Below are 15,110 nucleotides of genomic sequence, written 5' to 3'. Positions count from 1 at the left end.
CCAAAAACGAGAGAGGAACTACTTTCCAGTACCCAGAAGCCGGGCCCCCAATGTCTCCAGATAATGTTGCATGGGGTTGAGACAGATTGTATGAAAATTTTAGATTATTTTATTGAAATATCCTTATTTTAAGAACAAGGTATTTAAAATATGTCTTCATAATTACTTGCATAGAGATACGATAGGGCCTTATTCACCCTGCTCTCCCCATAGTGCCTCACATAGCAGACAGCAAGTAGTGATCAATTAACAAATAGAAATGAAAAGATAGTTTTGTTATACAAATCTGTAAATCCTATTTACCAAAGGTGAATAGGAATGACGTCATTTTTCCTAATTTATCACTCCTATTTTAGCAATAAGGAACATTTCTGGAAAAAGAACTCTACGTTTAATCTATTCTACGTTGTGCAAATACAAGCTAATACACCAATCCTCAGTTATATCTGTTATTAAGCTTGGTTAAAAAGAAAACAAATGGGAAAGAGATGCTGTATTTTTTAAATACATTTAATAAGCTTGTGGATAATTAATTTTTTATAACCCTTGAGACTTAAAAGAGAAAACCAAGACTTGACCTATTGTTTTGAAAACAAGAAAGCAAAATATTCATGAAAAAGTAGGCCACTTAGTATTTGACAATAGAAAGTTTCAAAGCATTTTGAAAAGTTTTATTCTGTAATTTTTCTGTAATTGGTGCCTTTGAAAACTCTTAGGGTATATTGGCGATATTTCCCAAAAGGATATTTTTATAACAGTTTTCATAACTGTGATACTATAGCCACAGTATTATCAGCGGGATTAATTTTTGGACTAAAGTACTGTTTAGTTCTCTCCTTTAATAATATGATTTCAGCCTACTTCAATTTGAATGTTTAATTCTAGTAGAGGAGTAGATTTATTTAAGTAAAAATTGTACAAATTTTCCAAAGAATAGATATTCTCAGCCATGCCTCTGAAAATTCACTGTGGAGTCAATCACATTTCAAGATTCTGTTTTTCTACCAGTAGAGGTCACTGTGCCCCTATAGAAGGAAACCCAGTGCTGATGGTCATCCTAGAACTAATAATAGTCATTACTGGACTGGAATTTCTGGGATCTTACGCCCCAGCCCCAACTCACACACACGTTAACAGTGACACTTGGCTGTCATCAGCCAAGAGTCATTTGTCACTATTTGTGCACGTGAGACCATATCCTGATGAGGGCTAGTGGAGTTACAGCCCAGCTTCCCACAGTATACTTGGGCAAGTCAGCTTTAGCACCAGGTATGGTTTCACAAAAAAATTAAACAAACCAAGACATTGAATCTCACGAGTTTGATAGAAGCTTAACATTCATCAGATTCACTTTGGAAGAAGTGGGGTGGGGAGACTTTTATTATTTTAACAATTTGCAAATCCCAAATAATTTCAAAAGAATTCTTTTTAGTACAGTTATCTGCTAATTACTAATGGGAATTTGCTTATTAAAACTGGTCAGACCTTTTTACCATTGTAGTGTCTATATTACACGGTATTTCATTCTTTGCATATACTAACCAAGTATTATCTAGGAGAATAATGTTCTATTAGTTTGTCTACAGAGATATCATCTCAGAGAACTTTTCAAGAATAAACACAATGCGGTTGTTATAAAACTAGTGATGCCTTTACCAGATAACTAAAATAAATGTAAAGTTCGGATGAGCCTTGTACATTAATCCTCCTTTTTTAAGGAAGTTGTTACAACTTCACAACATGGAATGTTGTGAAGATAGCAAGCAGTAGGGAATCAAGGGACACTTTTGCAGACCAGTGTGATCAGATGAGGACCCTGTGCCTCATGCTTTTGCAGTGCCTTTCAACAACATCACTCTCATGCGTGCAGGGATGAGGGGACATTTGAGTCCTGGCCTTGCCACTTCCTAGCTCTGAAGTTATCTTAGTGAACACTCTGTGCCTCAGTTTTCCACATCTGTGAAATGGAGTTAAGAGTACCTGCCCCGTAGAGTAGTGATGTGTTATATGTGGAGTACTCACAATAGTCTAGAACATAATGAATACTTTGACTGTTACTACACAGCCTCACTTTTTCTAAATAGGGCCCATGTGGGGATATGAAAGTTGAATTCTTACACTTTCAACTATTCTTGACTATTTTTGGGGATCAACAGAGTTTATTCTGTTTTTGAATTAACTCTTAATCTAGTTCCATATCAAGGAACTAGATGAGTGTATAATCTTTAATGATTTAAGTTTTCTTCATTTTTTTTCTTTGAAGTTTGTTTCCATATTGGTAAAATGATTTTTCTCCTCTGGTCCAATATTTTGCTCTAGTATTTTCCCTGTGAGGTATATAATCATGTTTCACTTGCTTTTTTTTTTTTTAATGATTTGCATTGGTATCTTTTTGCATTTAAATGTTCTAGTTTCGATGAAAGTCATAAAGTATAAGAGATTGTTTTCAGGATTGTGCCTTAATGTTCTAATTTATTATAGCACTTTGAATGTTAAAAATCTGTTGTGTCATTTATAAGGCATTTGTGTTCTACACAATTAAGCACTTAAAACAGTAATCTGGCCATTTATACCACATACTAATTCTGGATGAGGGAAATCAATATCTGGTACAGAAACATACACATTTGTATAGGTATAGATTTGGTCTCAAAAGGTGAGATTAATTTTTATTATTGAAACTCCATTCTCTAATAAATTATTTGCATACGCACTGCCTCTGGGTAGGTGAGATAAACCCATTACAGTGAAACATTTTTGGTTTCAACTCACTACAGTCTATTACTAGGTATATGAACGAGGAGAAAAGTTATTGTCAAACGTGTCTAGTAAACATCCAATATTTCTTTAGGGGTGGGAGGGATTCCCTAGAACAGACAAAAGGAATCCCTACAATGTCTTCTCCAGTAACTGAAGAACCATATATTTCTAAGACAAAGGGTGTTAAAGTGATGTTTCAGGGAATATAAAAATATTCCCTGAAACAAACCTCACATTTGCACTCAGGCTCCTGAGTGGGTCACATAAGTGGCTCCCCTCCCCGTTGGCCCAGGAGCACACTGGTAGGCTGTTGCACAGTGCAGCACCATACCAGCCATTTCTTCTATGTGACTGTGTTTAACTGGCCTATAAATCAGCCACCAGGGAAGGAAGTGGGCCTCCTGCCTGTTTCTCACAGTTACATTAGCATTTCTTGCATGAAGAATGCAGAATGCCAGTCAAGTCTCTGCAGTGGCCTCATGGCTAAGGGGGGGAGCTTATTCTGGAATATACTGCTGTGAGTTACAGGGTGTTTTTTTGTGTGTTTTTCTTTATTGGTGCACTATAATTATACATAATAGTGGGATTCCTTGCACATTTTGTACGTGCACATAACATCATTTGATCACTCCGTTCCCAGCACCTTCCCTTTCTTTCCCTTGTTACTCCCCTGATCAACCTGCTCTACTCTACTGACCTCCATCTATTATTATGATATTGTTTTGTTTTGTTTTGGAGACAGTCTGGCCAGGTTGCTGAGGCTGACTTGAGACTGGTGGTAATCTTTCTATCTTGGTCTCAGGAGTCGCTGAAATTACAGGTGTTCATCACCACACCTGTTTTCTTTAAATGATAAAAATAATCATTGCTTTTTTATAGTATTTCCACACATTTTATAAGTTTAATAAAGAAGGTGATTGGAGATACAACATCAGTTTAGCCTTTCAAAATTCCATTGTGTTGATTTTTTTCATCAGTAATTCTTTTTTTATTGGTTCATAATTTATTTTAATTGGGATATTGATGCATGCATATAACATAATTTGATCAGTTTTCTCCCTTTACCCTCCCTCCTCCCTCCCCCTGCTCTTCTTTTTTTCCCCACCTTTTTTTTTATTGGCGCATTATAGTTGTACGTACTGATGGGATTTGTTGTTATATATTCATACATGCACACGATATACTATAATTTGGCCAATATCACTTCCCTGTACTTACCCCTCACTCTCCTTGGTCCTCTTCCTCTACTGATCTCCCTTTCATTTTTAGGAGCTCCACCCCACCTTTGATTTTCCTCTTCAGCTTCTGCAAATGAGAGAAAACACATGACCTTCAACCTTCTGAGTTTGACTTATGAGACTTAACATGATGGTCTCTGGTTCCATCCTTTTTCCTGCAAATGCCATAGTTTCATTTTTCTTTATGGCTGAATAAAAGTCCATTGTGTATATGTACCTCATTTTCCTTATCTATTCATCTGTTGATGGACACCTAGGCTGGTCCCATGGTTTGGGCTACTGTGAATTGTGCTGCTGTCAACATGCGTATGCCATGTACCACTGTAGTAAGATGACTTTAATTCTTGAGAATATATACCAAGAAGTGGTGGTATATGGTGGTTTCATGCCTAGTCTTTTGACTCCATAGTGGTTGTACTAACTTATAGTCTCACCAATGGTGTAAAAGCATTCCTTTTTTTCCACATCAGCATTTATTGTTATTTGTATTCCTGATGATTAATTTTATTATTGTTGTTGTTGGAATATCAGTGCATGCATAGAGCATAATTTGATCAGTTTTACTCCTCGATACGTCCCTGTTCTCTCCCCTCCTCCTCCCCCTGCTCTTGTTCTGCTCTATTGATTTTCTTTCTACTTTCACGATGTCTTTTTCTCTCCCCTTTCTCTTCCCTGCAACTAGCTTCCACATATGAGCAAAAATGTGCAGTAGTTCTCTGAGTCAAAAATATGGAACGCTTCATGAGTTTGCCTGTCATCCTTGTGCAGGGGCCATGCCAGTCTACTCCTGTGGTTCCGATATCAGTGTATGCGCTGCCGAGGCAAGCACTCACCAGTAATTCTTTTAGGGAAACTCTGAAAATAGCCCAGAAAACTATTTAGACCACATTTCAATAATAACTTCATTATAATTGGCTTTTGTGATATTTGCAATATTATGATCTATTCAATTTTTCTGTCTTCTAAAACAAATAATATAACTATTTTATTGGATATTAAAAGCAGTATTTGAAGGCAAAAATTAATTTTTTACATTTGTGCTCGTGGACAATTGTCATTTCTTTTGGGTCCAAGGAAGCTAGGAGCTGGAGATACACTCTGTATTAAATTATTGAACTTTTAATCTTAGATGAGGGGCCTGAATTGAAAATATCATCCTGCCATTGAATATATTCATTCATTTATTCATAGACTCTGAAGCTCCATATGCAAAAACAAAACAAGGTCTTTGCCCTGGAGGAATCCCCAGTATTGTTGAAAAAGCAAACCTGTAGATGGACAGATGACTAGATGGAGGGGTTGGCTCTGGATGGAGGTGTGAGCAGCGTGCCCAGCAGGTCTATCGGGGAACATCCCGCCATGGAGAAGGCTGGATTAGGGAAGGCAAGCAGAGAAAGTTGTGCTTGACCAGGGATGGTCCTGCAGCTTGCTAGAAGTGAACTGCATTTACAGGGGCTACTCAAAGGCACAAAAGGACACAAGGGCCTCTGCCCAGCTGACTGCAGTGGGAATCCGCAGCAGGAGGTAACTGGTTCAGACTACAAATATATACTCTCACCTTCTGAACTAACATCATCATGTTAAACAGGAGTGAAGTCAGGAAAAGTGGTTGGGAAAGGCTTCAGATTTTCTGTTTGGGGTCTACTACTCCTGTCATTTCCCAAAGTACCCAGTGGCTTCTCCCTCCCTCAGCCTTGATCAGAAATGACCCTGTGCTAGATGAAAAGGAAGATATCGTTGTTTTACCTTACCTGTCTATATTTTAGTAGTCAGGACTTCTTCCTTCTGTATAGACCTATTCTATATGTAAAATTTTAGCTAGTTGTTATTTAGGGTATTAGAATAATGTATGGGTAAAGAAAACATTCCTTTGGAGCCAAACTTCCCTGAGTTTCCCTAGTCATATAACATGGTTTCTCGGCTGCACTGTGTCTCAGTTTGTGGAAGAGGGTTTGTAACAGCACACAGTAGTGCAACTCCCAAGAGGACTGACACGTGGTCAGCACTTAATACACGGTAGCTATTTTTTATCATTATTATTCTCTAGATAATAGAAAAGAAAATGTCAAGACTGCAGACTTTAGGAATGCCAGGCTCCTGAATACTTGCTGTCAGTGTTCTTCTTCAGAGTGCCCTAGAAAATGTATGGAAATGGAATGGGGGAGGGTATCTTTAGATTGAAAGTCATCTCTCTTTTTAGTATCTTTCCAAAAGCACACATCTTACAAGACATCAGGTGACAGTGTATTACATGTGGCATAAAGCACCCCACAACCAGAGTCTCTGTCGTTGTGTATTATTTATTCAAAAACAGACGGCATTGTTGTGCATAAACAGGTAACACAGTATAGAGAAAAAAAGTCATTCCAGAAATAACTCAGCAGCAAGAACTGGATGGCATGTGAGCGGGGATGTTATTTGAGAGTGTTGCCACCCAGGTTTGTGGGCTTTTTCCCCTGCACTGGGGAAGGGAGAGGTGGGGACTGGCCTGTGGAGCTTAGTGCAGAGAGAGGCTGCCACTGCCCTCAAGGGTTCTGTGCCGGCCAGCTGCCTGCTAAGCATAGGGGCTGAGCCGGCTCCCCACCCCAGAGAACCTTGAAATGGATGTTGAATGCAGTAAGCTTTGCACGTGACTGACTCTGGCTAGCCCTGTGGGACCCTCACATTGTTTCAGTGCAGTGCAGTTTGTCTTGCACAATGACATGCAGAGAACAGCAGGCTGTATGCGCCGAATCTGCAGCCACACACTGTTTGAGATCCTTGTGTTGTCCTTGGGACCTCACAAGGTTATATAGGTGGGTCATAGATCAAAGAAAATGAGAGCCCAAAGGCTCCTGAGAGATACTGGAATGAAAAGTCGGGTGAGTGAAGAAGAGGGAATTTGAAAAACATGTTGAATGTGCTTCATTTTATAATACACAATGGAGCCTTTTCAGGTGCTTTTGGTTGAGGGAAGACAGGTGGAATCTGGTGATGCTGTAGGGGATTGTAGGGGCTTAGATTGCTCAGAGGTGTGAGATGAGGCCCAGCTCTGCAAGGTTTACAGATAGTTCCTCATCTGTAAAGCAGGAGAGAAAAGACCAGCAATTTAGAACAGCACCAAATGACATCACAGTGTAATAACTCCTTGGAAGTCTGGGCAGGCTTGAATGCAGCTTTTATAGAGAAATGGTGCCATTTGTTGTATCACAAGAAACCACACTCCCAGTCCAGGGAATTGAAGATAAAACAGATTTTTTTATATTCCCTTCAATGAATGACTGAGAAAAAAATAGAGGCTTAGAGGGTTCTCAAATAAAAATACGGGACACACAGTTAAATTTGAATTTCAGATTAAAGAGTGAATAAATTTTAAACATGCCTGAAATTCATGCTTAACTGGCATCTTGAATTTTCTCTTTCATTTCTAATTGGAAACCTAGAATCACAGTAGTGCCAGGACACTGACTGTGGCTCAGGCTCATAGAAGATGCAGGCATGTACCAGGGGGCTTGGCCTCCATGGTCTCTTCTAGATACTCAGCGGTGATGGCTCACTCTCCTCCTTCTGCTCATCACCAGAATCACAGAGTGTTGATACAAGCATTTTAGTGGCATCATTGTAGAATAATAATAATAATTACTGTATTTTGAGTACTTGCTCTACTAGACCTATTATTACATAAATTGTTATATCCTCATGGGGAACAGGCATGGTTACTGCATTAAGCAGGACTAGGAACAGTCAACTTCAAGTTACACAGGTATTTTGAGCAAAAAATGGTTTAGACTTAGGGGTGTGTGACGGTGCAGCCTGAGTTCTTGACATCTACTCTGTATGGGTTGACCAGGACAGCTTGTAGTTGACTCTATAACAGAAGTTCATTGCGGGATTGTCTTATTTTTCTTTATATGATAAGTATTTTTCTTCGTATCCATGGATTATATGTCCACATTCCATGCTCTATCATTTTCCCCTCAGATTTCAAGTTTGTTTTCTTTTGCCTAAAGTAATAATTTTTCTTGCTAATTAGTGTGCACTTCGGAACATGTAGGTGTCTTCTCAATTTTATGAATTTCAGCATGAATTAAGTGAATTCATATTAGGTATTACATTTAACAACCTGGAAAAGTATGCAAAATCCTATGTAGGTCTGACCTCAGGTACTCTGTTGATAATGTACCTGTTTTATCAAACTAATTATATCAAATTAAAGAATGAGAATCCTTTATTGAAAAATACATTACCAACCAAATTGTGTTTAAAACTATTTTATTAGCTTTCAGCTCTCTGAGACACAACCATCTCCTCCATCTGATTTCATTTCTGCCATGTTCTTGGTGACAAAGATTTTAGTATGAGGACAGTTGGTTGACTACAAATAGGATCTGTTTTTACTTGTGATCATGGATTTAAGTTTGGCAAGCTAAAGGAATGTCATGTTCTACTTGATGACATGACCAGTACCTACTCAGGAATTGTTCTAATTTAGAATATTTTTAGTTCTCTTAGTGATTGCTGCTTGGAGTTTGGCCTACTTGAATTTGTAAGAGACTCTATTATGAGAATTTAAAACCTGCCTGTACTCTGAGCAGCCTCCCTGTGTGGGCCCACCTCTCCCCAGGTCATTTTGTCTCTTCCACCAGGTGCAAAGCTCCTGAGAGCCACTGTGCACCCTGTGTCCTGCAAGGCTTGTCTTTGTCATATTGCTCTGTTTAAGCTGCACTTGACAGCTGCACGCGACAGTTGGGAAATTGCTTTCAAAGTCTGGCATTTGGGTTTCAGTAGCCAATTTAAATATATAAGAAACCTATGTCTACTTAAAAATTTTTTCTTGAAGGCATTTGCATTCAGTATCTTTTAAATAAGGAATAAAGTAAATGAAAATGACAACAGGGTCCAATTTTGTTAAGTGTCTTTTGGTAACGTTTTTGGTAAGGGGCATGGGAAAGACTTGAATGCTGCAATTCAATACAGCATTCCAACATAAAATCAATATAACCAGTAATAACTGTAAATTTGAAACCTTGTTTAGAAATTGAAGTTAAGATACATATTTGATACCATCCTTGGAGAACCCATTTATGTGTGAATTTTAAGTAAAATTATGTTAAGTAATAATAATAACAAACTGTTCATGGCAGAAATGATCAAGAGAGAGATTTTATGAATGAATGCCAGCAGAGCGAGTATAGGAATTCTACCACATGCATAGTAAGGGATTTTAGTCTTAGTGATTGAAACTCTTGTCAGAGTCAGAAGTATTTGCTCTTAATTTGCTAGACAATTTCTGTCCACTGATTATTGAATATGCCTTTATCAATCAGGGAATACAAAGTCACCTTTTTGAGTTTTATTATTGATCCCTGTGAGCTAATTTGGGGGGTATTACTGGTAGCAACTTTCCCTCTCTGGTGCTCTGCAAAATTCTTGACGGTGTCTCTCTCTCAATGAATATTTGTTCTCTGCAAAATTCTTGACGGTGTCTCTCTCTCAATGAATATTTGTTGCATTAAAATTAAATAGCCTGGTTGAGGCCTCAACCATGTGCTCATCATGTCCATTATATTTAACAGAGAAATAAAAAGAAAAAAAAAAGATACTTTTTTAGTTTACCTTACATGTTCCCCTTACTGTTAAGGAATGTGGGGATAGAAAATTTGAGCTTCTGAAATATTTTGGTGGATAAATTCAGTTGTAAATATTTTTTCTTAAATACATGTATTTATATTCACCTTTTATACACCTATAACACAGGAACATATATATTTCCTTTTTAAAAATATTTATTTAGTTTTTAGTTGTAGTTGGACACAATACCTTTATTTACTTATTCAATTTTATGTAGTGCTGAGGATCAAACCCAGGGCTTCGCACATGCTAGGCGAGCACTCTACCCCTGAGCCACAACCTCAGCCCCTATATTTCCTTTTTATTATATGTTTTTATCAGTATCCTTTATATCACTTATCCATCTTTTGCTATTCTTCTGTTTTTCCAGAGCAAATATGAATAGAATTCTCTGTAGTTTAAAATAGTATAATAATAAATATTCTCCCCAGAAGCCAGGACTTCTTGTGAGTAAAAGTTTTCTCTTAAAAGCAGGAGTTACAGTACAGGATAGCGTGGGCTTTGAACACCACCTTTCTCTCATAGATGTCATTAAACACCCCAACAGTAATCTGTATTCCGAGGCACCTGAGTTGCATCCTCTGCCCAGTGACCTATCAGTCACACTTTGGGATAACATCACCTTGGCATAGTTGTCTTGTTGTAGAATATTCTTCTAGTAAGGGAAATCCTACCTTCATCACTGAATTCAGTGAGAGAGATAAAAATAAAATTTGGGGGTATCATGGATTTTTCTAGAATTTATTCCCTAAAGTCAGAGTCGTACCTGAAGATGACAGTGACAGAAAGAATAGGCCCATGCAGTACAAATAGAAAAGCAGTTTGGAAAATCTATATCTACACAGAAGTTTTATGTAGTAGCTAAGAGTTTTGAGTCTAATTCTGGCTTTTTATCTATTACCTCAGCCTCAATAAGAGTGCTGTCGATTTTGTTTTAATATTTATTTTTTAGTTTTTGGTGGACACAACATCTTTATTTTATTTTTATGTGGTGCTGAGAATCGAACCCAGCACACCACGCATGCCAGACGAGCACGCTACCGCTTGAGCCACATCCCCAGCCCGTGGCTGTCAAATTTTTTATCTAAAATATTCAAGCACGGGGCTGGGGTTGTGGCTCAGTGGTAGAGCACTTGCCTAGCATGTGTGAGGCACTGGGTTCTATCCTCAGCACCACATAAAAATAAAGTAAAGGTATTGTGTCCATCTACAACAACAACAAAAAAAAATTAAAAATAAAATATTTAAGCTCAGAATCTTTCCCAATTACTGAGAAAGCTATACAGTTATGGGGGGGGGGCGTGTCTTGTAATTTAACTCCCTAACAAATACTTCCAATCAGTGCAATTGTTGTATCTTTAAGCAGTGTGGCAGTAGGACCCTTAGAGAGAGCCAGTCTCCTATCCTTAGGCCAGTACTATGTCTTTGTCACATTTAACTTTTCCTAAAAATTCCTCTAGTCTTATTTTAGGCCCAAGATGTATAGGTGAAATTCATTTTGATTAATCACCTGACTTAAAATTAGCAACACCATGCATCCCAGTTTGTCCCCAGTAGACCCCAGTTGATGCCTGTTGTCCAGTGTAATTACTTAACAGTGCCTGTTTTCACTCTGAAAGATGTTCTTCTGTGGACAAGAAATTGTGTATTCGAAATATTTTTTAAAATATTTTTTAATATTTTAGTTTTAGTTGGACACAATGCCTTTATTTTATTTTTATATGATGCTGAGAATTGAACCCAGCACCGTGCACGTGCTAGGTGAGAGTTCTGCTGAGCCACAACCCCAGTCCCATCATATTTTTTTAACTAATGGAATCAGATGAATCAAATACATTGGTTACAAGTTGTACAACACCACATGAAATATGGGTGATTTAGAAAGGAGACAGGGAGTAGGCAAAATTTTTGCAGAAGTACATCCCTGTGCATGCAGGAAGGATTTGGGTTAACCTACCAACTCCACTGTGGAAGACAGGTAGAGCAGCTTTCTGCTTTACGTGAGGTAGCCAGTGCCTCAGATGGCTTTTAACCTTGAGCTAGATATTCATTTGAACAAGCTGCTGAGGGCCTGCCAGGTAGCTGGTGCCATGGGGCACAATGGGGTACAATAGCAAACACCACAGATATGACCCTGTCACCACAGAGCTGATGAGAATTCTCCAGATTTGGCTGTCTGTCCAACCTATATAATCATTTTAAAGTTTCCCTTTTACTTTTTAAACCAAAGATGTAGGCTGCGTAACCACAGTCTGCAGAGCAAGTTTTATTCTTTCCAATTTCATAATCTTAAAATAATTCTTTTTTTTTAAATGTATTTTTGAATAAGCTTTAATTTATTATAAATCATTTTATAGAAGAATGTTCTTAACATGGGAAAAATTTTAGGTTCTACTTTTTTAAAACCAAGTCAATATTAAAATAATTCTTTATTGGGTCATTAAATCAGTGTGGTGTTTCCCTGCAAAGAAGCAGCTGTGGCAGTTGTGACATCAGATTAGTTACACACCATAGCACCTGATACCTGCTCTGCTGGTATTGGCACAGTACCTTCAGAGGGACTGTGAGAGTGTCCATCAGGATGAACACTTAAGAACAAAGCAAACTGGGATTTGCTTCCAGAACCATTCGAAGAATCAGGTACTTACAAGGAAACCTAGCTTAATTAAAGTCACTTTTCTAGGGCCTTCAGTTATTCTTTTTTTTTTTTTTTCCTTTTTGGTACCAGTGATTGAACCCAGGGCACTTACCCATTGAGCCACATTCCCAGCCCCCCCTTTTTTTGTGGTGCTGGGGATTGAACCCAGGGCCTTGTGAATGTGAGGCAAGCACTCTACCAACTGAGCTATATCCCCAGCCCCCCAGCCCTTTTTAAATATTTTATTTAGAGGCAGGATCTTGCTAAGTTGCTCTAGGGCCTCTCTAAGTTGCTGAGGCTGGCTTTGAACTTGCAATCCTCCTACCTCAGCTTTCTGAACCCCTGGGATGCACCACTGTGCTTTGGAACAGGAGGCAAGTACCAGAGCCCTCTGTGCAGCCAGAGTGTCAAGACAAAATCTGCTTTGGGGCAGGCAGCAAGTGGGATTTTAAGTGCCAGGCCAAGTATCTCAGGTTGGGCAGGCCAGAAGGTCACAGCCCAAGGAATCAGTCAAGGTGATGTCAGGCAACCAGGCCCAGGGCCTTGTTAAGGGCATCAGGCCCTCTGAGTACTGGTGGGGTGTGTGAGAGAATGGGTGGGAGCCTCCACTGTATGTAGTGGTCACAGGCAAGTGGCAGAGCTGAGCCAGTGGGAACAGCTTGCTCCTGGGCAGGAGGCAGGCAGGTGTCCCAACAGTGTGTGCACTGGGAAGTGAGCTCAGCTCCTGGCCCTGCTTTAAGAATTTTGTTTGATTCTCTTGTCCAAATAATACAGATGAGGCTGACAGGTGTCCTGGTAGAGCAAGACATGTGAGCATCTTAACCCAGTGACTGAACTGGCACCCGGGGTAGAGCTGACCGCCTCTCACAGCGAGTGCCAGCAGCTGGTGGCTTTACATTATAAAATAAAAAGAAAATCCCTCACAAACAGAGCACAAGTCACAGGCCTCATATCTAACTGTCCTGTCCAAATATGCCACTGCAAACAGCTGGGTTTGGCTTCAGGTGCAACTGTAGTTTTGAAAAATTATGTAGAATATCCTATTTTTCAACACAGTAGGTAACAGACTTAATGCTTACTGTAGAAAATAAGTGATCTGTTTAATTTCCAACTTAATTTTTATGACTAGACACAACAAGAAATTCACATTTAACTCTGGAGGCTGAGGGTTTTTTCCCTTCAAGGGACCAGCTTCTCTTCTCTAATTCTAGGAATACGAGGGATGTGGCTGTGGCCTTCACTTTGAGTTGCTGCTATAGAACATTGAGTACCATTCTTTTTCCTCTCAACACCAAATGGTTTCCTGAATGTGCACTGCTTGATTGTCTTTTTCATTTGAAAATACTTTGAAGTTCTTCCAGTGTTATTAAGAAAGTTTATTTTTTGTTGAATAAAAACAGTAGCAAGTCTGTTTTACTTGAAATTAAGTGCAAAGATTGTTCCATGTGAAACAGGCAGTATCCTGTCATGTGAGGAGCGTGAGCCCTCGAGGTTGACCTGACTCAGATTCAGGGGAGTTATCAGTCATCTAAGCCCCACTCCTCTGGTCACACAGGAAGGCCAACGACTGTGCATTCCTCAGGGCTCTTGGGGATGGCAGGAGATGATGCCTGTGTACCTGCAGCGTCTGCTGTGTACCTGCACACTCACAACTGTCATTTTATTTTCATGTGATTTTGAAGGATCATGTATGCTATTGACTTAACTGTCATTTTAATAACATTATATGAACCTCTCTTCCCTCTCCCCAGGATGCTGGTCACAGTGTGTTCCTGTGACAGTCCAGGGCTCTTACCAGTCCACTAGCTAGCCCTGACTGCGGGGAGGGCGGGAGGAAGAGAATCACTGTGAAGCCGGTGGACAGGAGGGACCTCGGCCCCCAGGGGAAAGCCATGGAATATTTGGGTGATAGGGAAAAGTGTACATTTGACCTGATCTATTAAGGAAAAGGGCTTTGTGTTTACTTTGAAAGATGAAATAACACCCTTGCAAAAAAGTGATCTAAAAGATCACTGCTGACCCTCAGTAACTGTGTCTGGAAGTACTCTCTTTTCCCACTTAGGTCTCACATAGCTCTAGACTAAATTATTTGGGCGGATATTTCATTTTTCATTTTATGACAGCTTTATAGTGTGCATGTGTATATCGCATATACCCTATTTAAGGAGTGAAATGATTGCATTTGTGTATATTGGGGCTGTCTTTCATATATTAGATTTGACACTTATGCAGGATTTTAAATGAGAAATGTGTGTGGTTGTATTCTTATTTCTAAAATTTAGATATCTGTGGCTTTTAGTGACCATCGTTCCTCTTAGAGCAACAGAAGCAAAAACACTCGGCACAAGATGCTCATTTGAAAGTTCTGAACATTCTTTATGTTCCCCAAGGGAACATTCTACTCAAAATTACCACCCTTCATTATACTTAGCTAAAATACAAAATGAATTGTAAGTGCTCAGTTGGGTTGAAGTTCAGGTGTGGGTATATTTACATGTGCGTCTGAGCACACTTAATAAACTTATTCCTCCTTCCACCAGGAAAACACTGCCAGGACTGTGTTTATAGAGTAAGAGGTTTCCTTCTTTCCCTCCTTTCCTTTCCTTTTCTTTCTCCCCTCCCCTCCCTCCCTTCCCTTTCCTTCTTAACATGGCATCCCTTCTAGAATGCAGAAACCAGAACCCAGTAGAGCAGGGAGCAGCTGGGGGGCAAAGGTTAGTGGGAGGACTACAGGAAAGAACTGGCTCAGTCAGTCCTGGAGTACCCACCAGGGGAGGTAGGACGCTGGGGTGAGTAAGAGCAGGTGAGAGATGAAGACTTGACAGTAAGGACTTGCAGAGCGAGGGGAGTGAAGGGGCACAGGT

The 15,110-nt window shown here is 39.4% G+C and overlaps 1 protein-coding gene and 1 non-coding gene across 6 annotated transcripts in view; one reads left to right on the top strand and one right to left on the bottom strand.

The window, feature by feature from the left end:
• Scaf8 (SR-related CTD associated factor 8) overlaps positions 1 to 15,110 on the top strand; it is a 189,958-nt gene that overhangs the window by 112,894 nt on the left and 61,954 nt on the right. The window lies entirely within an intron of this gene.
• Positions 4,722 to 4,827, bottom strand: LOC114096099 (U6 spliceosomal RNA). The gene has a single exon (XR_003583354.1). It is a non-coding gene; the product is annotated as a U6 spliceosomal RNA (small nuclear RNA).

The sequence above is a fragment of the Marmota flaviventris genome, chromosome 6 (genome assembly GCF_047511675.1).
Source record: "Marmota flaviventris isolate mMarFla1 chromosome 6, mMarFla1.hap1, whole genome shotgun sequence".
NCBI lineage: Eukaryota > Metazoa > Chordata > Mammalia > Rodentia > Sciuridae > Marmota > Marmota flaviventris.
Note: the sequence above shows the minus strand (reverse complement) of the source record. Positions and strands in the feature narration are given on the sequence as shown.